The 26,006-nt window shown below is 50.6% G+C and overlaps 1 protein-coding gene and 1 long non-coding RNA gene across 7 annotated transcripts in view; one reads left to right on the top strand and one right to left on the bottom strand.

Moving 5' to 3' along the window:
- LOC119977799 overlaps positions 1-5,394 on the bottom strand; it is a 67,133-nt gene extending 61,739 nt beyond the window's left edge. The window contains exon 1 of the long non-coding RNA XR_005463276.1: positions 5,066-5,394. This is a non-coding gene — a long non-coding RNA (uncharacterized LOC119977799). The remainder of the gene's footprint in view (positions 1-5,065) is intronic.
- LOC119977798 (high-affinity choline transporter 1-like) overlaps positions 1-26,006 on the top strand; it is a 280,545-nt gene that overhangs the window by 6,280 nt on the left and 248,259 nt on the right. For 4 of the 6 annotated variants that reach the window (XM_038819018.1, XM_038819020.1, XM_038819022.1 and 1 more), the window contains exons 1-2: positions 10,239-10,337; positions 10,486-10,649. The gene's annotated coding sequence lies outside the window, so the exon portion shown is untranslated. Of the gene's footprint in view, positions 1-10,238; positions 10,338-10,485; positions 10,650-26,006 lie in introns of those variants that run through there. The other 2 variants (XM_038819021.1, XM_038819017.1) reach the window with 2 other exon arrangements.

Raw genomic sequence — 26,006 nt, 5'->3', positions numbered from 1 at the left:
CCCTACCTGGCGGGGTGGGGAGTCCCGGCGTAGCGGAGTGGCGCCAACCACTCCGGCGTCGGGCCTCCCCAAAGGTGCGGAATTCTCTGCACCTTTAGGGGCTAGGCCCGCGCCGGAGTGTTTGGCGCCACGCCGACTGGCGGCAAAACCGGCGCCAACAGCCTTTGACGCCCGCAGCCCGGCGTCGGGGCTGGCCGAAAGGCCTTCGCCGGATCACGCATGCGGTGGTGCGTCAGCGGCTGCTGATGTCACCACCGGCGCATGCGCGGTAGGGTGGTGGGCTCTTCCGCCTCCGCCATGGTGAAGGCCGTGGCGGTGGTAGAAGAAAAAGAGTGCCCCCACGGCACTGGCCCGCGGAGAATTCTGGCCACAGCGGGGGTGGGATTTACGCCGATCCCTGGTGATTCCCCGACCCTGCGGGGGGTCGGAGAATTCCGCCCCAGATCATTTATTACGGCAAAATGAGTCAACTTTAAAAATTGATATCAAAAAGCGCATTTCAAATGAGCAGAGTAAAAACCAATACTTCGAATATTATCCATGAGAAAAAGGTGTGAAAGTCCACCACGAGTTTGAGAAAGTTAAAATGGTGTTGAAGGCAGCAAAGAAGCATGTACAAGAACGCGGCTATCTTGCGCATGCACATTCCAACTCGGGACATGCACAGTTTGTACTGAAATGCGACGCTCAACAAAAGAAGTCTGCGCATGAGTCAGAGTGACAACGTCATGACATGCTACAGATGTGGTAACGGCCACTTAAAGGGGAATTATTCTGCTCAAGGAAAATGGTGTTTAAGCTGTTCAAGATTAAACCATTTTGCTTCCCAATGCAAATCATCAGCAAATTTTCTCCCTGCCGCACAGAAACAGCATTATAATGTAAGGTCAATTGAAAAATGTGAAAGAATAAATTCACAAGAGAATTTTTCAGACGAAGATGAAAGTTTTTCTTTAGAAAACACATTTTTTGTTGGAGTCATTGAAGCATCAACAAAGACAGACCTTTAAGCAACAAAAACAGATCTTCAAGCAACAATAAAAGATCTCCATGCAACAAAGAAGGTTCCCCATAAAGTAAACATCATTAGTACTGACAATGAATGGACAATGACCGTGAATATTAACAACAGCCCTATAGTTTTTAGGCTGGGCACTGGAGCTTCCGCCAATTTGTTGAACTGTCAGGATTCATCATCCGTCCAAGAGGATTACAAGATTTTACCTGTGGCATGCACATTTACAGATTATAATGGCAATCAGATTGTGTCACATGGTTCGTGTCATTTAACATCTCTCAAGAGACATTCTGTCTCTGGGGCTTTTGGCAGTAACTTCATTGAAGCCTACTTTTGACAATAAGCGATTATTATTATAACACTGCGTTTTGAGATTGTGGATGACCACAGATCTTCGTTATTCGGTGCTCAGGCATGCAAAGAGTTGCAGTTGATTCAAAGGATCTTTAAGAGCACATATGAGACATCAAGATTAGAAAGATACAGTTACTCAGTGAATACTTCATGTTCTTCATGTTATGGACACATTGTCAAACCAATATAAAATTCTGCTAAAAAAGGATGCAAAGCCTATCATCCATCCACCCAGACACCTATTTATTGACTACAGCTCCGCCTTCAACACCATAATCCCAGCCAAGGTCATATCAAAGCTCCAAAACCTAGGACTTGGCTCTCCACTCTGCAACTGGATCCTCGATTTTCTGACCAACAGACCACAATCAGTAAGAATGAACAACAACACCTCCTCCACAATAGTCCTCAATACAATCTCTCCCTCAATGCCAGCAGAACTAAAGAGCTGGTCATTGACTTCAGGAAGCAAAGTACTGTACACACCCGTGTCAGCATCAACGGGGCCGAGGTGGATATGGTTAGCAGTTTCAAATTCCTAGGGGTGCACATCACCAAAAATCTGTCCTGGTCCACTCACGTCGACGCTATCACCAAGAAAGCACAACCGTGCCTATATTTCCTCAGGAAACTAAGGAAATTCGGCATGTCCACATTAACCCTTACCAGCTTTTACAGATGCACCATAGAAAGCATCCTATCGGGCTGCATCACAGCCTGGTATGGCAACTGCTTGGCCCAGGACCGCAAGGAACTTCAGAGAGTCGTGAATACCACCCAGCCCATCACACGAACCGGCCTCCCATCCAAGGACTCCATCTACACCTCCCGCTGCCTGGGGAAAGCGGGCAGCATAATCAAGGATCCCTCCCACCCGGCTTACTTACTTTTTCAACTTCTTCCATCGGGCAGGAGATACAGAAGTCTGAGAGTACGCACGAACAGACTCAAAAACAGCTTCTTCCCCACCATCACCAGACTCCTAAATGACCCTCTTATTGACTGACCTCATTAACACTACACCCTGTATGCTTCATCCGATGCCAATGCTTATGTAGTTACATTGTATATCTTGTGTTGCCCTATTAAGTATTTTCTTGTATTTTCTTGAAGTTTGTTTAATTCCCTTTTCTTCCCATGTACTGAATAATCTGTTGAGCTGCTCGCAGAAAAATACTTTTCACTGTACCTAGGTACATGTGACAATAAACAAATCCAATCCAATCCAATCCAGAGTACCAGTGCCTCTAAGAGAGATTGAAAGCATAATTAATGAGATTGCAATCTCAAGGAATCATATCCAAGGTAACACAGCCGACCGATTAGTTAGTTCCCTGGTCTGTGTGAAAAAACCGTCAGGAGATATCAGAATTTGCATGCATCCTAAGGATCTTAACAAGAATATATGTCGAGAACATTATCCTATACATTTTGCCATCATCTGGAAGACTTTGACTATTTCCAATCAAATTTCAACACAACTCAGCAAGACAAAAAGAGTAATATGTATATTACAATTTATTAATATAACAGGTACCCTGGCAGTGCCACCCTGGCAATACCACCTGGGTGCCAGCCTGGCACTGCAAAGGGACCCAGGTGGCATTTCCAGCTGACATGGATACTGCCAGGATGCCAAGTTGGCACAACTAGGTTGCCAAGCTCGCAACTTTTGCACGCGCGTGATCGGTCCGGGGTTTCCCGACGTTGGGGGATTGGGAGGGGCTCCAGGGACCCTCCCATATTGCGTTTGGGCTGGGGGGGAAGGTCTGGGATTCTTTTGGGGGCCTTGGAGATCGGGGCACCTTTTAAAAAGGGCATCCCGATCTCTCGCTACAATGGTGAATTCCGGCGAGCGGAACTCTCCTTTGTGAAAAACGGTGCTAAGTGCGGCGTCGGCCGTGCATTCCCCATTCAGGCTCCTTATTCAAAGCGAGCCGCATTCAATAGTCACGTGTTTCTTGGCACTACGAGTGCCAGGAAACATGCAGCTAAATGTGCTCGGTAGAGCCGTGTTTTTCAAACTTTATTTCCCAGGACTCACTTTTACCAACTGCCGAACCTTCAGGGCCCACGCTCGCTGACCTTACTGACCCATGCCAGCCACTGACCCTTTGCGACGCATGCTGGCCAACCTTTGCAACACAGCATTATTGCTTACGTTTTTACGTTTATTGCGGCAAGTGACCCTGCTTGGTCCTCACAATCTCTCTTGCTTTGTCATTCAATGTTGCATTCCTGCCAAGGGCTTCAACTGATCATATAAGTTCTTGCTGCATGCTTTGTTGAAAAAAATCAAAAGGATTGTCCTTGACCTCACCATGCTTCATCATCAAATGTCTTTGAAGACTTGAGGGTTTTAAACTTTCATTTGCGAGTACTTCCCTGCATGTAACACACATGGGGCGGGATTCTCCAACCACCCCCCCCCCCCCCCCCCCCCTCCGGGCCGGAGGGGGGGGGATGAATCCCAATCTGACGCCGGCTGCCGTATTCTCCGACGCTGTCTTCCCCCCGAGGGCAGGATTCCTGCCGCGCCGGTCAGGGGCTGCTGACAGCAGCCACCCCAGCGATTCCCCAGGCCCCGATGGGCCGAGCAGCCATCCATTTTTGGCCAGTCCCACCGCCGTGAATTACTCACCTTACGCATCAGCGGGACCTACCAGGTGAGTATGCGTGGGCGGTCCTTGGGGAGGTGCAGGGGGATCCGACCCGGGGGGGGGGGGGGCACGGTGGCCTGGCCCGCGATCGTGGCCCACCGATCTGCGGGCGGGCTTGTTCCATAGGGTCAATTCTTTCTTCCGCGCCAGGCCCCTTTCGGGCTCCGCCATGGCCGGCACGGAGAAGAGAACCCCCCGGGCATGCGCCAAAATACACCGACCTCTCTGCACATGCACGGAATCACACCGGCCGATCCGCACCTGCGCAAGATCATGCCGGCCCTTCAGCACATGCGCGAACAAGCGCCGTCCCTTCGGCGCCGGCTGGAGTGGCGCCAACCCCTGTGGCATCCACCTAGCCCCCGAAAATGCAGAGACACCGGAGCGGTTGCCGCCGGTTTTCCCGCCGGCGTGGGGACTTAGTCCTTAGAAGGGAGAATCCCAGCCATGGGCTTTGCATCCTGATTTGCATTGGCACAATTAAAGCTATACCTCAAGAAATCCTTTTCATACTGCTTTGTTCCCGACTTCTGTTTCTTCTTTTTAAAAAAATTTACGGTACCCAATTATTTTTCCCCAATGAAGGGGCAATTTAGCATGGCCAATCCACCTAACCTGTATATCTTTAGGTTGTGGGGGTGAAACTCATGCAGACACGGGGAGAATTGAACCCGGGTCATCAGCGCTCTAGGCAACAGTGCTGACCACTGCATCACTATGCCGCTCGTCAATTTCTTCTCAATTGCTTGTTCACCAGGAGCTCTGGATACAGCTCACATCAGCACTGCTTTATCCTGCCGTGGACTTTTCTGAGAAGCTCTCTCCAGCAGATTCAATTGTGAGATCCTGGCCTGTTTGTGTCTTTGACCCTTACTTCCTTATTATAAAACTGCTTTACAAACTATGACTTGAGACAAGATGAAGTAACTTGTCTAACACATACAGTGTCACAATATTTCTTACTGGTTCCACTGCATTGTACTATCCAAACATCCAAGGTATCTCCTGCTCCATTCTCACCAAAAACACTTACTTCCTGGTTTGCAGAGAATGGCGACTCAAAGCGATGACTGTGTAGGTTTCTTTCAGTGTTCACATGTGTCAGCCCTATTGACGTTTGATCGGTTTTCCTCGCCGACAAACCTGGCCTGGCTTCCGTCTCAATGGCCTGGCATCCACCCCAGTCACAGACCACTACCCTACCAATATTTCACATCGTGGGAGTGCAAACGGACGTTGTGCTGGCCGTTGAACTGCTTGACCACGGACCACAGGTCGCCTGCTGCCGATCGGTGGCGGGGGAAGAGCGGAGCAGTACACAAAGGACGGGCACCAGGGCAGAACTCCAAAATGGGACCACCACTGTTAGCATTGTGCTCATGTGGATGCCCATCAGCCCAGGCCCCACCCCCCGCACATGCGCGGTGACCAGTACACAGCCCAGCCTCGCGCCACCCCGCCTCCTATCGGGGACTGCCTGCAGCCAGCAATCGTAACAACTGCTTGCGGCTGTTGGGGACTTCTTCCCTTGATTGGGAATGCCTCAATCGATTGGTCCACCACCCTCCCGACACCCACCCATGGGTCGTGACCCTGGGTTTGAAAAACCCTCCGCTGGGGACATTGTTCCCTTTTGGCAAGATTGCACCTATTGTTAGTCCCAAGAGAGACAATGGAATTTCGCATCCATTTTCAGACAGAGACATTGCAAAGGAAGAGATGCAATGTAAAAACTGACTTGTAATCTTCTGCGCAGGATGGAAACTGATAACTCTCTCAGCAGGAACCACCTTCAGTGAGTTGTATTTCAGACTCCTTGGGCACGATTCTCCGAGCCCCGGGCCAGCCGGAGAATTGCCGCAACCGCGCCACGACGCCCGACGCCGGCGCGCAATTCTCCGAGGTGTGGAGAATCGGCGGCATTTGCTCCGGCGCGTTTGACGCGCGCCAGCCGCGGGCCGCTGGAATCGGCAGGGCTGCCGATTCTCCAGTCCGGATGGGGCGAGCGGCCACGCGGAAAAAGCAGAGTCCCGCCGGCACCGTTCACCCCTAATCGCTGCCGGCGGGAACTCTGCGCTAAGGGTCGGGGGGGGGGGGGGGGGCGGCCTGTGGGGCGGGGAAAAGCAGTCCTTTTCTGAGGAGGGCCTTCGATGAGGTCTGGTCCGCGATCGGGGCCGACCGATCAGCGGGCCGGCCTCTCCCCCCGGGCCTAATTTGTTGCGCGGCCGGCCCCTGAACCCCCATGCCATGTTGTGTAGGGGCCGGCGCGCTGAAGACGTCCCCTGCGCATGCGCAGGTTGGCGTGGCCCAACTGCACATGCATGGGTTGGCGTGGCGCCCATTTGGCGCCGGAAAGGGAGGCTGGAGCAGTGGGAACCACTCCAGCACCGCGCTGGCCCCCTGTGGGGGACAGAATCGGACGTCCACGTGCCCCTTTTGTGCCGTCGTGAAACGCGACGGCATTCACGACGGCACAAACACTTAGTCTCCATTTTGGAGAATCACCCCCCCCCCCCCCCCGTTCTTCGCCTTCCAGGAATACAGACGAGAAGGGGTTAAAAAACAACTATAACATATAACTATGGTCACTTTGTGCCAGTCTGGTATTCTATCTTTGCTTTACTAGTGTGTGCTATGAGGGCCACAGCTGAAGTATATATGGACACCCCTGGTCTTGTAGATTAAATGTTTCACTTTGTCTCTCTAATTGCTGGAAGCAAATCTGTCAGCAAAGCCACAATCGAAAAGGAAGCAGGCCACTTGCTTTCAGCTAACCTGCAGAACCAAGAATCTCCAAACCAACCGTTCAACTGCCAAAGTGCTATCGGAATCACCCAACTTAACGGCTGCAACTCTTCATTATCTAATCACAAACAAGACAAAATCTGATTCTTTTCACCTGATTACTTATATTTTTGGATCCAATTCTCATTTCTAATCTGTGTATACGTATGTTGTGTTTTCTTATTTTCTTCTATGCCTTTAGTGGCCAATAAACTCCCTATTTCTTTGACCCATGAAAGCCTGGATAAATCAGATGCTTTCAAAATATACACTTGGACTGAGAAAATATATCCAGCACAGTAGGCGTCCTTTTTAAATTAACCTTGCTACAACCAATCGAGGGTGTTGAATAAAGACAGGGAGCCAGTTTATCCCGCCTCACCCGACAGCATAACAATTTCGCGGTACCCCATCCAGAATCATGACAAAGTGGGGGACCACGCTTCGGGACCAGTCGTTGCAGTGTTCACTGAATGTATGTAACAAATGTAAATATTTTAACAAAAAGGCTAATCTTGATTGAAATATATCTTAAAAACATTTGACTGGGTTGAAACAGGTTAATCTTATTTTGTAATTTGACATCTGTCAGAGGGGAACTGTTAGAATCCATTAATAAGGCGTTTGTAGCAGGATACTTGGAAAATCATAATGTGATCAGGCAATATTAACATGTTTTTGTGAAAGGCAAAACATGTTTCACTAATTTAACCAATAGATTAGCGATCTTCTGAAGATGTAGCAAGCAAAGTGAATAAAGGGGAATTTGTAGATATGGGGCTGGATTCTCTGATTTTGTACCTAAGTGCCGACGCAGGTGTGGGAACTGGTGCCGAACTCTCACAGATTCTGAGACTGGTGAGGGGCTAGCCACGGCGGGTAAAACTCCGGGTCCGTGGACGAGTCCGTGGCCGCACATGCGATTTAGGCATCGGAAGGGATTCTCCACCCGATTGCCAATTATGATATTGGCGTCGGGCAATGGAGAATCCTACCCATGGTGTATGGTGTACCTGGATTTCTATAAGGCATTTGATAAGGTGCCGCAGCAAAGATTATTACATAAGATGAATATGATGAATACACATGACGGTGTAGGGGATAACATATTGGCATGAATAAATGATTGGTTAAGAAGCAGAAAGCAGGAATAGATAGCTCTTTTTCAGGTTGCAAACTTTAACTACTGGATGGTCACAGGGATCAAAGTCAGAATTCCACATCATGGGGATTCACTTAATAATAATAACAATAATCACTTATTGTCACAAGTAGGCTTCAATGAAGTTACTGTGAAAAGCCCCTAATCGCCACATTCTGGCGCCTGTTCGGGGAGGCCAGTATGGGAATTGAACCCGCGCTGCTGTCTTGTTCTGCATTACAAGCCAGCTATTTAGCCCACTGTGCTAAATTAGTCCCTTTTTCCACGGGCAACGTACCCCTGCCAACGGGTTTCGTGGTGAGGTGGTTACAGTGGGAAATCCCATTGACCAGTGGCAGGAAGATAGAATCTCGCCACCAATGAACAGCGCACGGCCGTGAAACACATGGCTGATGGACTGGAGAACCATGCCACATAGTTGGGACTGAGACAAATTACTGTCTATAACAATGACTTGGATGTGAGGCTGAGTGTATGGTAGCTAAATTTGCTGATGACAGGGTGGTTTATGGTTTGGAGGGGAACCTTTAGGTTTCGAGGTCCCCAGGCATCTGCTGCTCTTGTCCTTCTAGATGGTAGTGGGTTTGGAAGGTGCTGTCTAAGGAACCTTGATGAGTTACTGCAGTGCATCTTGTAGATGGAACACACGGCTGCCACTGTTCATCGCTGGTGGAGTGTTTGTATGTTTGTGGAAGGGGGAGCAATCAAGTGGCTGCTTTGTCCTGGATGACGTTGAGTCGCTTGAGTGTTGTTGGAGCTGCACTCATCCATGCAAGTGGAGCGTATTCCATTACACTCCCGACTTATGCCTTGTAGATATGGACAGGCTTTGGGGGTGTCAGGAGGTGAGTTACTCACTGTAGGATTCCTAACCTTTGACCTGCCCTGGTAGCCACAGTATTAATATAGCTAGTCCAGTTCAGTTTCTGATCAATGGTAACCCCCAGGTTGTTGATTGTGGGGGATTCAGCAATGGTAATGTCATTGAATGTCAAGAGGCGGTGGTTGATCCTCTCTTGTAGTAAGTGGTCATTGCCTAGCACGTGTATGGTGTGAATGCAACTTGCCACTTGTCAGCTCAAGCCTGGATATTGTCCAGATCTTGCTGCATTTGGATATGAACTGTGTTATTATCTGAGGATTCGCGAATGGTGCTGAACATTGTGCAGTCATCTGCAAACATCCCCACTTCTGACCTTATGATGGAAGAGAGGTCATTGATGAAGCAGCTGAAGATGGTTGGGCCAAGGACACCATCCTGAGGAACTCCTGCAGTGATGTCCTGAAGATGAGATGATTGGCCTCCAACCATCAGAACCATCTTCCTTTGTGCCAGCTATGACTCCAATTAGCGGATCTGGTTAGATCTCAGCTTTAGGATATAATGCAAGCACCGATTGAATTGAAATCCTGAAATTTAAGTCTTTCATTCATTACTCCACCACCAGCTGATGGAAATCCTATAACAAATTAGGGTTTGTGTCTGAGATGTAACTGGGTTATCTGATTTGAATGATAACTACAGTTGAACAACCAATCTGGTCCTGAAAAAATAATTTTATACAGTTGAACATTTATGAAAGCAATTGATCTAATCAGGCAGTAATTAGAATGGGATATGACTTGATTAAATGGGATGAGTAATGGAAGATAAATGCTCAGGACGAGTCCCTATGTAAAACAAATTAAGGTTAGAGGGGTTGAATGTGAATGCAGATTTATAATTTCATTTAAAATTGGTATCTGGACTGGAGATACAATTGTTTTCCTTCTCTTTGCTACACTAGTTAAAGATTAAATAGCAATGGCTTTGGCATAGCATTCAGAAAAGAAGATGTCATCCTTCATTCAATAGCAGCATTAACCATCATTCATAGGCTGGTATAGAACTCACAAACATATGCAAAGATGGAGTCCACATGAAGAACAAAGGTCAACTATGAGGTCTGTCAAAGTAGATTCATGTTCAAACCACTATTTTGTTCTGTTCGGTTCAGTGCTCATTCTTTCACCCAGCACTCACACATTTATAGTGATGCTGTCAGACCACCCTTCAGGAGCTGAGAACATAAAGGAGAAAATGAATGACAAAAACAGCGACTGAAGTGCAGCTGTTTTCATGAGCTATTCCCACTAACAACGACTGCATTGTTCATGGGTATAACCACTATTCTCAGGTAGCTGTGCACATGCAGGAGTGCCTCAATCAGAGCTGCTCTCTGAATAGACTGCTGAGAGACATCAGCTGCCTCCGTTATCATGGTGATTGGCTGCACCTGGCCCGCCTGCCTTGCAAAACCCACAAAGAGAATGAAGAACACTTGAAGCAACCAACAGTAAATAGGCACTTAAAAAACAGGTAGGTGTAACAAAATATAATGAACAGAGATGCACCAGATTTACTGAAAGTAATTAAATAGCAACATAATATTAGGGTACTGTAACATAATGATTATGGTAACGGATTAATAATCCAGAAACTAGGCCTAATGATTCTGAAAAATTAGTTCACAGCTCAGCACAACAACTGAGGAATTTAAATTCAAGAGTGAGCTGGAGGAAAACAATTCTGGAGACCAAGCGATAAAAGCCGTGGCAGGGAGTCAAGTGGGAGGCAAATCAAGAGAACAAATTGACAGAAATATCGAGGGATGGTACGACAGGACAGCAGGTAACGGATTGATTGTTGTGAGAATCTAAAGCTGAGGAGTGTGGACCTAAAGCAGCTCGGCGGTGGAGTAACAGGGGGGAGGGAAATGAACATCTGGGAATGAGGTAAACAAAAAACTAAACAGGTTGTCAGCTCAAGAGATGGTTCTGACGGGTGAAAAGCTGGTGAGGTTTTTTTACATAAGTCTTTCGCTTATTTCTGTTAAGTATATTTAGTCTCATAAATAGAGGCAGGACAGGGCATCACAGTCTCCTGGAATATCCTGTTTCATGTGGGAAACCCAGGATTTTTCAATGTCTTGGGCAACTATATGTGCAGCAAGCTTCATCAGCTGGAGGAGCATAAGCTCCAGATTTCAGAGCTTGAACGTCAACCGGTGTCACTGCAATGCACTTGCATGGCTGGAGCTGTGCTGATAGCATGTTTCTGGATGTGGAAAGGTGCATGGGCATAGAGGTTATAGGTGGCCACCAGGAAGTCAAGAAGGAGCAGGCCAGTAGTATAGGAGCCCCCTCCAAGCATCTCACTCTCTACAGGTATTTAGCTTGTAAGTATGATGGTTCATCTGGGCAGTGCAGCCAAGTCCAAGGCACTACAGGTTGTTCAGCTGTCTGGGGAAGGTTGAAGATTGGAAATGCAATATTGATAAGGGATTTTATAATTAGGAGAACTGATAGGTGTTTCCGTGGCTGTGGAAGTGATTCCTGGGATAGTATGTTTTCTCATTGGTGCCAGCGTCAAAGATGTCAATAAGCAGCTGCAGAGTACCCTAAAGGAGTGGGGGATAGGGTGGGGGGGGGGGGGGGGGGGGGGGGAGGTTAAGCATACAAGGTTTCAAGGGTACAAAGCATTAGTGAGATTATAAATTGTACATAACTGAATGGATAAAGCAGATGAATGCATGGCCGGAGAGCTGGTGCAGTGGGAAAGGCTTTAGATTCCTACAATGTTGGACGCGTTCAGGGAGAGGGGAGACCTGTACAAGCTGGAAGGCTTGAATCTCAACAGAGCCAGCATCAACCTGCACTGATCTGTCAGGTTTCTAGTGTTGTTGTGGAGGGTTTGAATGAACTGGGGTGAGAAATCAGGTTCAGCAACAAAAAGGTGAATCAGAGTGAACAAATGATTGGGAGAGGCAGATGGCACCAGTGTAAGAAATATTGAGGTATTAGATAAGCTTAGACAAAAAGGGCGGAATTTTCCCTGATATCGGCAAAGGCTGAGTGTGGGTGGGAAAAGCGGCGTTGGAGCCACCGTTTCTATGCCATATTATCCCGGACGTGATCTTAGAAAGGGGCGGGGTCCACGATGTACCGCTGGTAGGGCCGGCTTTGATTGAGCCCGTCTGCCTGAAACTTACTCCCTAAATGATCGGGTGCAATTTAAAAAAAATTTACTGCACCCAATTATTTTTTTCCAATTAAGGGACAATTTAGCGTGGCCATTCCACCTACACTGCACATCTTTGGGTTGTGGGGGTGAAGCCCACGCAGACACAGGGAGAATGTGCATACTGCACACAGACAGTGACTCGGTGCCGGGATCAAACCCGGGTCCTCAGCGTCGTAGGCAGCAGTGCTAACCACTGCGTACCGTGCTGCCCCAGTGCTGCAATTTCTAAAGGCAGTCTCAGCCCACAATAGTTCACTTGGAACCCCGCACACTCCTCCAGGCAGTGTCTGAACACTGTCCCTTGGCACTGCCCGGATGTTGCCCTCTGACACTGTCCCTGGCACTTCCCAGGCATTGCCAATGCTCAGGCAATGCTGAGGCAATGCCAAGTGTCAGTGCTGGGGGCAGTGCTAGTAGGCAGTGCCAGGGTTAAGTATCTGAGCATGAACTTCTCCTCCCTGAGCGATGTACTCACCCAAGCTCCTGTGCAAAGACTGCTGTCCAGGTGCACGCTTTCGGGGACCAGTCAGGTTTTACACTGCTCTGCCCTCACACTGATGTAAATGGACTTTCTTACAGGGTGGGAGTGGGGGGACAAAGAGAGTAGATTTAAGTCTAAATTAGGTTTATAGTGCATATATGTAAATACATAAAGTGTGGTAAGTAAGATTGGTTAGCTGCAGGTGCAGATTGTCGAGTAAAGCGTTAGCTTTAATGATAGTTACTGAGTGTGCATAAATAACTATGCCACAGTGATGTCACTGTCTGAGAGAAGGTAGCAAAGAAGCATCTTCGAGAGTAGCTCTATCTATGTCTTGTTCTAACTTAACCATTGTAAGTAGTTGGCATGTAAATAAATGTTTCCAACAAAATACCATTGTCTCCAGCAAGGTGTCTTCTGGTGTAAGAAACTAATGAATCCTGAGATAAAACCACAATAACAAACCGATAACCACATAGGAAAATGAAGTTGTGGCTCAAGAAAGGACAGAACCAGGTACAAAAAATTCCTGGTTGAAAGGGGCAGAATCTTACATCAGTATTTGTGTACCAGGGACAAGCGGGTGTGTGTCCTGACCCCAATAGCCTAGGAACTCCGCCTACCTGCATGAACTTCACAGAGATAACCAATTCAGAGGTACAGTGTGGTGAATGTATTATGCCAATAATCCACCATTGCATTTGTATGTGTGCTGTTGCCCTTGTATTTGTATCTGTGCTATGCTGTTGCCCTTGTGGGTTCTTCCTATGGGCCATTGTATGCCATTATCCACAGGGTAACATGTTGGGGCATGTATGGGCTCTGCCCATGGCTCCTCCCCTTAAACGGAGGTATAAAGAGCAGTCGACCTGTAGGCGGTTCTCAGTATTGGACCAGTCGCAGGCAGGAACTGTTCTCAGTTGATTAAAGCCATGGTTTACTTCTACTCTTGTCTCGAGTGAATTGGTCACATCATACAGTCCAGTTATGCTGTGGGTTGCTGGCAGCCTTGTGGTGAATGTGATTCACACTATATATAGTTGCCAATATCACTCCATGTATATGTTCGTTATCTACCTGTTGTAAGATCAATGCTGTATATAGTTGCCAATATAACTCCATGTATATATGTTCACTATCCACCATTGTAAGTGCAGTTGCACTATCCGACTATCAGTGGGAGTCGCTCTGGGAGTACGCGAGAGTTTGTACTGGGCTCCTCCCTTGGCTCCGCCCAGGACTCCTCCCCCTGGGACCGATGTATAAAGATCAGTGCCTTAGAGCCAGCCTGCCAGTTCATCTTGAAGTTCAACGACGAATAGGCTGGCTCTGTTGTAAGTGTATTAAAGCCTCTGTTCAGATCCAACTACACGTGTTCGCTGAATTGATGGTTCCATCAAGCCTCACAAACAGAAGTGGGTGCTGCCGGTGTAGGAGGGAGACTGCAGGGCCACAAAAAGATGGAGGTACCCTCTGAAGATATTTAAAATATTTTAAAATAAGTGTGGTGACAGGTGCCAGACGATCATTGTGGAAGGGGTGGCTCTTTCACAGGAAGATAAAACTCCGTTGGGGATAAAGCTGGGGGTTGGGGGGGATAACACTGATCCACGCTCTGCTGTCAGGATGCCACCTCTGGCCATACAGTGTAATTTAATTTCAGAGTGAGACCCACCTGCCGCCGGTAGGTTTGTGGTGTCAGTCAGCCTGGGAGGTTTCTCTATGTCAGCTGTGGCGTTCTCCTTCACTTTTCCAAATGACTTCCCAGCAGTCTTCAGGTGTTCCGGCCAGGCACTTCCGGAGGGCAATCCTCGAGTGGGTCTGGTGCCCCTGTTGCCCCTCTCCTCTCCCGGCTGGATTTCACCGCCGTTGTCTTCTGGTGCACGCTACCGCTTCAGCCGGCCCTCCCTTCTTCCGCCTGTATTCTCCTTTTTCTCTGTTCGTGTGGATGTCAAGTTGGTTAACGTTTCCCCCCCCCCCCCCCCCCCCTCCCCCACCTACCTCCCTGGCTCTCCTCTATTGTTCCCTGTCTCTTCCCTCCTCCCCCCCCTGCGGTTCGCCTTTCCTTCCCACGTTCCCCCCCCCCCCCACCTCCCTGGCTCTCCACTATTGTTCCCTGTCTCTTCCCTCCTCCCCCCCCTGCGGTTCGCCTTTCCTTCCCACGTTCCCCCCCCCCCCCCCCACCTCCCTGGCTCTCCACTATTGTTCCCTGTCTCTTCCCTCCTCCCCCCCCTGCGGTTCGCCTTTCCTTCCCACGTCCCCCCCCCCCCCCCCCCCCCCCACCCCATGGTTCTCCTTTCCTTCCACTTAGACTGATTTGTTCCCTACCCCCCCTCTCACGGTCTATCTCCCCCTCTCATGCTTTGGCTGCTTTCCCCTGGTTTCTGGCTACCTGGCTATTCTTCTGCTTGTTTGTTGGCCACAAACAAGTCCCGGAACAATTGGGAGAATGGCTCCAACGTTCTGTGGAAGCCGTCGTCTGACTCTCGAATGGCGAATTTAATTTTCTCCATTTGTAGAGATACCGAGAGGTCAGACAGCCAGTCTGCAGCTCTGGGCGGTGCTGCTGACCGCCAGCCAAACAGGATTCTACGGCGGGCGATCAGGGAGGCAAAGGCAAGGGCGTCCGCCCTCCTCCCCAGGAATAGATCTGGCTGCTCTGAAACCCTGAAGACCGCTACTTTCGGACATGGCTCCACCCTCACTCCCACCACTTTGGACATTGCCTCAAAGAAGGCTGTCCAGTACTCCACAAGTCTGGGGCAAGACCAGAACATGTGGGCGTGGTTGGCCGGGCCTCTTTGGCACCGTTCACATCTATCCTCCACCTCCGGGAAGAACCTACTCATACGGGTTCTTGTTAAGTGGGCTCTATGTACCACTTTTAGCTGCGTCAGGCTGAGCCTTGTGCAGGTGGAGGTGGAGTTGACCCAATGCAGTGCTTCGCTCCAGAGTCCCCAGCCTATCTCGATCCCCAAGTCCTCCTCCTATTTCATTCTTGTTGCGTCCAGTACGGTGTCGGCCCCTTCTACCAGTCGGTCGTACATGTCGCTATAGTTTCCTCTCTCTAATATGCTTGCGTCCAGTAACTCTTCCAGTGGTGTCTGTCGTGGCGGTTGCGGGTAAGTCCTTGTCTCCTTTCGTAGGACGTTTATGAGTTGCAGGTACCTTAGCTCATCCCCCCTGGCTAGCTGGAATTTCTCCATCAGTTCGTCCAGTGTTGCGATCCTTCAGTATAGGTCCCTTATTGTCAGTGTCCCCTCGTCCTGTCTCCACCTTTTGAAGGTGGCGTCAGTCAGTGCTGGTGTGAACCTATGGTTGTTGCAGATGGGAGCTTTGTCCGACATTTTGGTCAGGCCAAATTGCTGCCGCAGCTGGTTCCAGAACTGGAGGGTGGCTATCACCACCGGGCTGCTGGAGTGTTTTTTGGGTGGGGATGGGAGTGCCGCCATGGCGAGGGCTCGGAGGGAGGCCCTTTACAGGAGGCCTCTTCCGCGCGTACCCCTCCCCTCCCCTCCCCAATACAAACACCATGATTAGTTTGTCCAATGCTTTGAAAAAGGCCTTGGGGATGTAGATTGGGATGGATCTGAATAGGAAGAGGTACCTGGGCAGCACGTTCATTTTGATCGTCGGGACTCTCCCCGCAAGGGAGAGTGGGAGTGTGCTCCATCTTTGCAGGTCCTTTTTTACTTCCTCCGCCAGACTGGTGAGGTTCCATTTGTGGATCCCATTCCAGTCGTGGATCCCCTATTTGGATCCCCAGGTAACAGAATTTGAGTCGGGATTGTGTAAATGGCAGTCCCATTAGTACTGTCCCACCTACTTGTGGGCGCACCGGGAAGATCTCGCTTTTGCTCATGTTGAGTTTGTAGCCCGTGAAGGCGCCAGACTCTTTCAGGAGAGCGATGATTCCATCCATGCTGCTTTGTGGGTCTGAGATGTAGAGGAGCAGGTCATCTGCATAGAGTGAGACTCTGTGCTCTCTGCTGCCCCTTCGGATCCCCCTCCAGATGTTTGCCGCTCTGAGCGTAATTCCTAGTGGCTCGATCGCTCGGGAAAACAGCAGCGGGTGTCATAATATACACCTATGTATATAATGGAGTGCAGACAGGCAGTGATTGACACACAGAACAGAGCAGCCAATCACCAGACAGGACACTATCACTATAAAGCCAGAGGGCACTAGGTTTCCCGCTCTCTCTGGATTCAGCCACTGAGACAGTCAGAGCCCGTGAGCTAGCCAGTGCAAACACCATGCGGTAGGTAGTAAGTCTGGTCAGGCTAGTACAAGGTCTCCAGTCAAGTCAACATAGTGTCAACCCACAGTTGAACATGTATAGTAGTTAAGATGGTAAATAAAATCGTGTTGCATCTTATCAAGTGTTGGAGGTCTGTCTCTCGCTACACTGCATCAAGTACAGTCCACAGCAACCCAGCCTGCCCAACACATCAGCGGGGATAGTGGGCATCCTTGTCTGGTGCCCCTGTGCAGCTGGAAGCATCGGGGGTTGGTGTTATTTGTCCGTACGCTCGCCATGGGAGCGTTGTATAGGAGTTTTACCCAGGAGGTGAATCCTGTTCCAAGCCCGAACTGCTCCAGTACCTCTTATGAGGTATTTCCATTGAACTTTGTCGAAGGCCTTTTCTGCATCTAGGGAGACGATCACCTCTGATGTTCAATCCCCGGAGGAGGTCATAATCACGTTCAGCAGGCGCCTGATGTTGGAGGTAAGCTGTCTACCTTTGACAAAGCTCGTCTGTGATGTGTTGGGTAGGCTGGGTCTATGTGGACTGCGTTTGATACAGTGTAGAGTGAGACAGGCTTCCAACACTTGATGAAATGCAACACAATTTTATTTAACATCTAACTATATTACATGCTTAACTGTGGGTTGACACTATGCTGACTTGCCTGGAGACCTTTTACTAGCCTGACCAGACTTACTAGCTACCACATGGTGTTTGCACTGGCTAGCTCACGAACTCTGACTGTCTCAGTGGCTGGGTCCAGAGAGAGCGGGAAACCTAGTGCCCTCTGGCTTTATAGTGGTAGTGTCCTGTCTGGTGATTGGCTGCTGTGTTCTGTGTGCTCACTGGTCATCCTGTGTGTCAATCACTGCCTGTCTGCACTCCATCATATACACGGATGTATATTATGACAGTCTGGTCTTCTGCGACCACCACTGGCACATAGTTTTCTAGCCTTTTGGCTAGAACCTTGGCTAGTATTTTAGCATCTGCATTCAGCAGTGAGATGGGTCTGTATGAGCCATATTCCGTTGGGTCTTTATCTTTCTGAGGTATCAGTGAGATTGAGGCCTGTGCTAGCGTGGGTGGCAGTGTGCCCTTGGCTAGCGAGTCTGTGAACACCTCCCACATGTGCGGGGCCAGTGCTGTCGCAATTATTTTGTAGACGTCCGCCGGGAATCAATCCAGTCCCGGTGCTTTACCCCCCTGCATGGAGCTTATGCTGTCCATGATCTCTCCCAGTCCTAGTGGTGATTCCAGGCCCCGTTTTCTGCCCTCCCCCTGATGCACTACCAATTGTACGAAAGACTCGGATTGGTACAACAGAGGCTTTATTACAGTCAGATGCGTGGCCTCCTACTGCAGCTGGTAGAATGGCTGATCAGGAGGAGTCATGCATATTTATGCGGCTCCTTGTGGGCGGAGCTAGCCGACAGGGGCTACTGGCGAACCTGTAGTATAGGTACTACCGTACATCCCCTAATACAGGTGCACACAGTGGATCACCACATTCACCCCCTGTTAAAAATGAGTCTGGCGGGGGTGGCGTGAAACTATATACAGAATTGTGAATTATTTACAGAGGGGAGGGAAAAATATATATATAAGTCCATCTTTTAACACGGTGCCCGTCATAGGTTAAGTCTGTCCGGTGGTTTGACGGTTCGCTGGGAGCGACGTAGCGGTGGTGGCGATGTCGGTACTGACGGTGTCGGCGCGACGACGTTGGTGCTGGTGGTGTTGGTGCTGGCCAGTAGCTGGGTGACTGCGGGAGCGTGCCGAAATCTTCCTCGTCCTCTCGCGTGGGCAGGGGAAGGAGGGATGGACCTGGTGGGGCTGATGCTGGGAGCGCCGGGGGAGGGGAGGGTGGCACGTGGGTGGGGAAATGTGTGGGAGTGGGAGCGGAACCCGAGGGAGCCAGGTCCCTGAGTGAGACCATATCCTGGCGGCCGTCGGGGAACTCCACGTGGGCGTACTGCGGGTTGGCGTGGAGCAGGCGTACCCTGTCCACCAAGGGTGGAGTAGGACATGCCTACGTAGTAGAACCGGTCCTGGAGCTGTGAGCCAAGTCGGGAGTGACACCCCGGATGTGGACTTCCTAGGGAAGGTAAAAACACGTTCATGGGGTGTGTTATTCGTGGCAGTGCACAGTAGAGACCGGATGGAGTGCAGTGTATCTGGAAGTACCTGCGGCCAGCGAGCGGCTGGGAGGTTCCTGGACCGTAGTGCCAGCTGGACGGCCCTCCAAACCGTCCCGTTCTCCCTCTCTACCTGCCCATTTCCCCGGGGGTTGTAGCTGGTCATCCTGCTGGAGGCGATACCCCTGCTGAGCAGGAACTGACGCAGCTCATCGCTCATGAATGAGGATCCCCTGTCGCTGTGGATGTAGTCGGGGAAACCGAACAGAGCGAAGATGGAGCTGAGGGCCTTGATGACGGTGGCAGACGTCATATCCGGGCATGGGATGGCGAAGGGGAACCTGGAGAATTCATCGACAACACTGAGGATATATGTGTTGTGGTCGGTGGAGGGGAGGGGCCCTTTGAAATCCACGCTGAGGCATTCAAAGGGGCGGGACGCTTTCACCAGGCGCGCGCGGTCTGGCCGGTAGAAGTGCGGCTTGCACTACGCACAGACCTGGCAGTCTCTGGTGACTGTCCGTACTTCCTCGACGGAGTAGGGCAGATTGCAGGCTTTGACGAGGTGGTACAACCGAGTGATCCCCGGGTGACAAAGGCTGTCGTGCAGGGCACGGAGCTGGTCTACTTGTGCGCTGGCACATGTACCTCGGGAGAGGGCGTCTGGGGGCTCGTTGAGCTTGTCGGGGCGATACAAGATCTCGTAATTATAGGTGGAGAGCTCGATTCTCCACCGCAAGATTTTATCATTTTTGATCTTGCCCCGCTGCGTGTTGTTGAACATGAAGGCTACCGACCGTTGGTCACTGAGGAAAGTGAATCTCCTGCCGGCCAGGTAATGCCTCCAGTGCCGCACCGCTTCAATGATAGCCTGGGCCTCTTTTTCAACGGACGAATGTTGAATTTCGGAGGCATGGAGGGTGCGGGAAAAGAATGCCACGGGTCTGCCTGCCTGGTTTAGAGTGGCGGCAAGGACGACATCTGAAGCGTCGCTCTCTACTTGAAAGGGCAGTGTCTCATCTACTGAATGCATAGAACATAGAACGATACAGCGCAGTACAGGCCCTTCGGCCCTCGATGTTGCACCGACATGGAAAAAAAAACTAAAGTCCATCTAACCTACACTATGCCCTTATCATCCATATGCTTACCAATAAACTTTTAAATGCCCTCAATGTTGGCGAGTTCACTACTGTTGCAGGTAGGGCATTCCACGGCCTCACCACTCTTTGCGTAAAAAACCCACCTCTGACCTCTGACCTATATCTATTACCCCTCAATTTAAGGCTATATCCCCTCGTGCTAGCCACCCCCATCCGCGGGAGAAGGCTCTCGCTGTCCACCCTATCTAACCCTCTGATCATTTTGTATGCCTCTATTAAGTCAACTCTTAACCTTCTTCTCTCTAACGAAAACAACCTCAAGTCCATCAGCCTTTCCTCATAAGATTTTCCCTCCATACCAGGCAACATCCTGGTAAATCTCCTCTGCACCCGTTCCAAAGCTTCCACGTCCTTCCTATAATGAGGCGACCAGAACTGTACGCAATACTCCAAATGCGGCCGTACTAGAGTTTTGTACAACTGCAACATGACCTCATGGCTCCGGAACTCAAACCCTCTACCAATAAAGGCCAACACACCATAGGCCTTCTTCACAACCCTATCAACCTGGGTGGCAACTTTCAGGGATCTATGTACATGGACACCGAGATCCCTCTGCTCATCCACACTACCAAGAATTTTACCATTAGCCAAATATTCCGCATTCCTGTTATTCTTTCCAAAGTGAATCACCTCACACTTCTCCACATTAAACCCCATTTGCCACCTCTCAGCCCAGCTCTGCAGCTTATCTATGTCCCTCTGTAACCTGCAACATCCTTCCGCACTGTCTACAACTCCACCGACTTTAGTGTCGTCTGCAAATTTACTCACCCATCCTTCTGCGCCCTCCTCTAGGTCATTTATAAAAATGACAAACAGCAACGGCCCCAGAACAGATCCTTGTGGTACGCCACTTGTAACTGAACTCCATTCTGAACATTTCCCATCAACTACCACTCTCTGTCTTCTTTCAACTAGCCAATTTCTGATCCACATCTCTAAATCACCCTCAATCCCCAGCCTCCGTATTTTCTGCAATAGCCGACCGTGGGGAACCTTATCAAACGCTTTACTGAAATCCATATACACCACATCAACTGCTCTACCCTCGTCTACCTGTTCAGTCACCTTCTCAAAGAACTCGATAAGGTTTGTGAGGCATGACCTACCCTTCACAAAACCATGCTGACTATCCCTAATCATATTATTCCTATCTAGATGATTATAAATCGTATCTTTTATAATCCTCTCCAAGACCTTACCCACCACAGACGTTAGGCTCACCGGCCTATAGTTATCGGGGTTATCTCTACTCCCCTTCTTGAACAAAGGGACCACATTTGCTATCCTCCAGTCCTCTGGCACTATTCCTGTAGCCAATAATGACCTAAAAATCAAAGCCAAAGGCTCAGCAATCTCTTCCCTGGCTTCCCAGAGAATCCTAGGATAAATCCCATCCGGCCCCGGGGACTTATCTATTTTCACCTTGTCCAGAATTGCCAACACTTCTTCCCTACGCACCTCAATGCCATCTATTCTAATAGCCTGGGTCTCAGCATTCTCCTCCACAATATTATCTTTTTCTTGAGTGAATACTGAAGAAAAGTATTCATTTAGTATCTCGCTTATCTCCTCAGCCTCCACACACAACTTCCCACCACTGTCCTTGACTGGCCCTACTCTTACCCTAGTCATTCTTTTATTCCTGACATACCTATAGAAAGCTTTTGGGTTTTCCTTGATCCTACCTGCCAAAGACTCCTCATGTCCCCTCCTTGCTCGTCTCAGCTCTCTCGTTAGATCCTTCCTCGCTTCCTTGTAACTATCAAGCGCCCCAACTGAAACTTCATGCCTCATCTTCACATAGGCCCCCTTCTTCCTCTTAACAAGAGATTCCACTTCTTTGGTAAACCACGGTTCCCTCGCTCGACCCCTTCCTCCCTGCCTGACTGGTACGTACTTATCAAGAACATGCAATAGCTGTTCCTTGAAAAAGCTCCACATATCCAGTGTGCCCAACCCTTGCAGCCTACTTCTCCAACCAACACATCCTAAGTCATGTCTAATGGCATCATAATTGCCCTTCCCCCAGCTATAACTCTTGCCGTGCGGGGTATACTTATCCCTTTCCATCACTAACGTAAAGGTCACCGAATTGTGGTCACTGTTTCCAAAGTGCTCACCTACCTCCAGATCTAACACCTGGCCTGGTTCATTACCCAAAACCAAATCCAATGTGGCCTCGCCTCTTGTTGGCCTGTCAACATATTGTGTCAGGAAACCCTCCTGCACACATTGTACAAAGAACAACCTATCTAATGCACTCGAACTATATCTTTTCCAGTCAATATTTGGAAAGTTAAAGTCTCCGATAACAACTACCCTGTTACTTTCGCTCTTTTCCAGAGTCATCTTCGCCATCCTTTCCTCTACATCCCTAGAACTATTAGGTGGCCTATAGAAAACTCCCAACAGGGTGACCTCTCCTTTCCTGTTTCTAACATCAGCCCATACTACCTCAGAAGAAGAGTCCCCATCTAGCATCCTTTCCGCCACCGTAATACTGTCCTTGACTAGCAGCGCCACACCTCCCCCTCTTTTGCCCCCTTCTCTGAGCTTACTAAAACACCTAAACCCCGGAACCTGCAACAACCATTCCTGTCCCTGCTCTATCCATGTCTCTGAAATGGCCACAACGTCGAAGTCCCAGGTACCCACCCATGCTGCGAGTTCCCCTACCTTATTTCGTATACTCCTGGCATTGAAGTAGACACACTTCAAACCACCTACCTGAACACTGGCACCCTCCTGCGAAGTCAAATCTGTGCTCCTGACCTCTATACTCTCAATCTCCCGTACCCCAAAACTACAATCCAGGTTCCCATGCCCCTGCTGAATTAGTTTAAACCCCCCCAAAGAGCACTAACAAATCTCCCCCCCAGGATATTGGTGCCCCTCAGGTTCAGATGTAGACCATCCCGGCCTTGGCTATGTCTGCTCTAATCCGGGCGAAGGCCTTGCCCGCGTAGTTTGGGACCCACTGGGCGTAGTAGGAGAAGAACCCAAGGCAGCGTTTGAGGGCCTTGGGGCAGCGGGGGAGGGGAAACTCCATGAGGGGGCGCATGCGGTCGGGATCGGGCCCTAGGAGTCCGTTTTGGACTACGTAGCTGAGGATGGCTACGCGGTTGGTGCTGAACACGCACTTCTCCTTGTTGTAGGTGAGGTTGAGGAGAGAGGCGGTGTGGAGAAATTTGGCAAGGTTGGCGTCGTGGCCCTGCTAGTCATGGCTGCAGATGGTGACGTTGTCCAGGTATGGAAATTTGGCCCGCAGTCCGTACCGGTCAACCATTCGGTCCATTTCTCTTTGGAATACCGAGGCCCCGTTAGTGACGCCGAAGGGAACCATAAGAAATTGATAGAGGCGACCGTCCGCCTCGAAGGCAGTGTATGGACGGTCCGATTTACGGATGGGGAGCTGGTGGTAGGCGGATTTAAGGTCAATCGTTGAGAAGACCCGGTACTGTGCAATCTGATTGACCATATTAGATATGCGAGGGAGGGGGTACGCGTCGAGCTGCGTGTACCGATTGATGGTCTGGCTGTAGTCCACGACCATCCTGTGTTTCTCCCCAGTTTTAACCACTACCAATTGGGCTCTAAGGGGCAATTGCTGGCCTCGATAATACCCTCCCGAAGCAGCCGCTGGGCCTCGGACCTGATGAAGGCCTTGTCCTGGGCGCTGTACCGTTTGCTCCTGGTGGCGACGGGCTTACAATCCACAGTTAGATTGGCAAAGAGGAGGGAGGGTCAACCTTGAGGGTCGTGAGGTCACAAACGATGAGTGGGGGTAGGGACCCACCGAATTTGAGGGTGAGACTCTGGAGGTTACATTGAAAATCCAGACCCAGCAATGCACAGAGGTTGGGTAGAACGTATAGGCGGAAACCGCTGATTCTACGCCTTGGACAGTGATATTGACCAAACAGCAACCTCGGATCAGGACGGAGTGGGATCCGGAGGCCAGGGAGATCCATTGGTTGGTGGTGTGGACCGTGAGGGAGCAGCGCCTTACCGTGTCCGGGTGGATGAAGCTGTCGGTGCTCCCGGAGTCCAGTAGGCAGGAGGTCGCGTGGCTGTTGATTAGCACTGTCGTCGAAGCGGTGGCCAGGTTGTGAGGATGGGACTGGTCCAGTGTCATAGAGGCAAAATGGCGGTGATGGCGACGTCCGGAGGACCTGTGGGAGAGAAGATGGCGGCGCCCATGCAGTGCACATTTTGGGGGCGGGGCAAGATGGCGGCACCCATGGGCTGCACGTGGACCTGGGGGGAGAAGATGGTGGCGCCCACTGGTCGCACGTAGCCCCGAGAGCAGAAGATGATGGCGCCCATTGTGCGATCGGCTGGGGGAAGGGAGCGAATTCGGGCGCGATAGCGGCGACTGCACGGGCCTGGCACACCGCCACAAAGTGGCCCTTCTTGCCGCAGGATTTGCAGGTGGCGGCGCGGGCTGGGAAACGCTGGCGGGGGTGCTCCTGCTGGCCGCAGAAGTAGCAGCGGGACCCCCAGAGTGTGTGGTGTGGCGGGCAGCGCAGGCATATTGAGCAGGAGTGGCCCCAGTCGGGGGGTTCGTTTGCGGGGTCCAAGAGGGGTAGGAGGGGTGGACCGCGCGGCGAGCGGGATAGGGCTGGAAGTTGCGAAATGCGACCGTCATGGAGAGCGCTAAAGCTTTTGACTCCGCTAGGTCGAGCATGGCCCCTTCCAGCAGTCGTTGTCGGATGGGGTCCGATGCAATCCCCATCACGAATGCATCATGCATGAGGAGATTGGAATGTTCCGTGGCCGTGACGGCCTGACAGTCACAGTTGCGTACAAGTGAGATAGGGCCCGCCAGAAGTCTTCGATCGACTCACCAGGTAGTTATACACGAGTGGCGAGTACGTGCCTTATGAAGAGAGTGTTCATCTTCTGAACGTAGTTCTCTTTAAGGAGTTCCATGGCGTCTGCGTAAGTCGAGGCATCCTGGATCAGCAGGAACACGCTGGAGCTCAACCTGGAGTATAGAACTTGAATCTTCTGAGCTTCCGTCGGCGCAGGGGCCGCTGAGTTGATGTAGGCCTCAAAGCAAGCCAGCCAGTGATTAAAGTCCTTTCTGGCGTTTGGCGAGCGCGGATCCAGCTGCAGGCGATCAGGTTTAATCCTGATGTCCATAATGCAGAAAATCTGACTGTAATAAATTGATGCACTATCAATTGTACGAAAGACGGGGACTTCCGGTTGCGGTGATGCGGAGCTAAGCCGCACGTTCGGCATCTCCCGCTATCAAAGGACTTTCGGGCCTGTTTTAGGGCCCCAAATGGTGCTGTTTCGACAATTCCCGGTGGGGGAAGGTGTTTGGAGGAACATTCCCCGAAATTTATGGTGCGCACCCGGAGTGGGGCAAGGAAAAATGCTGCAGCAGCTCCCCAGAAAAAGCGGGGGAAGGAGGACAAAATGGCGGCCGGCGGAGCACCTGAGGATTGGTGGAAGTGGGCACAGGAGCAGCAAGCTGGTCTTCTGCGCTGTTTTGCGGAGCTGAAGGCTGAGTTGCTGGACTCCCTGAATGCAACTACCAGCAAGCTGCTTGAGACCCAGACAGCCATTCAGGAGTTGCAGCAGCAGGCTGCTGATCGTGAGGAGGAGGCCGTGGTCCTCGTGGGGAAGGTGGAGATGCACGAGGCACTTCATAAAAAGAGGCAAGACCGCTTGGAGGAGCTGGACTTTTGCACGAGGCGGAAGAATTTGAGGATCCTGGACCCGGCGGAGGGGCTGGAGGGGTCGGATCTTCCGTCCTATGTGGCCACGATGCTGAATTCATTGATGGGGGCGGGGTCCTTCCATCTGCCCCTGGAGATTGAGGGAGCCCACAGAGTACTGGCCAGGCGGCCTAAGGCGAATGAACCCCCGCGGGCGGTGCTGGTGCGGTTCCATCGGTTCAGTGACCGGGAGTGTG

The sequence above is a fragment of the Scyliorhinus canicula genome, chromosome 14 (genome assembly GCF_902713615.1).
Source record: "Scyliorhinus canicula chromosome 14, sScyCan1.1, whole genome shotgun sequence".
NCBI lineage: Eukaryota > Metazoa > Chordata > Chondrichthyes > Carcharhiniformes > Scyliorhinidae > Scyliorhinus > Scyliorhinus canicula.
This window is presented reverse-complemented; position numbering and strand designations above follow the sequence as displayed.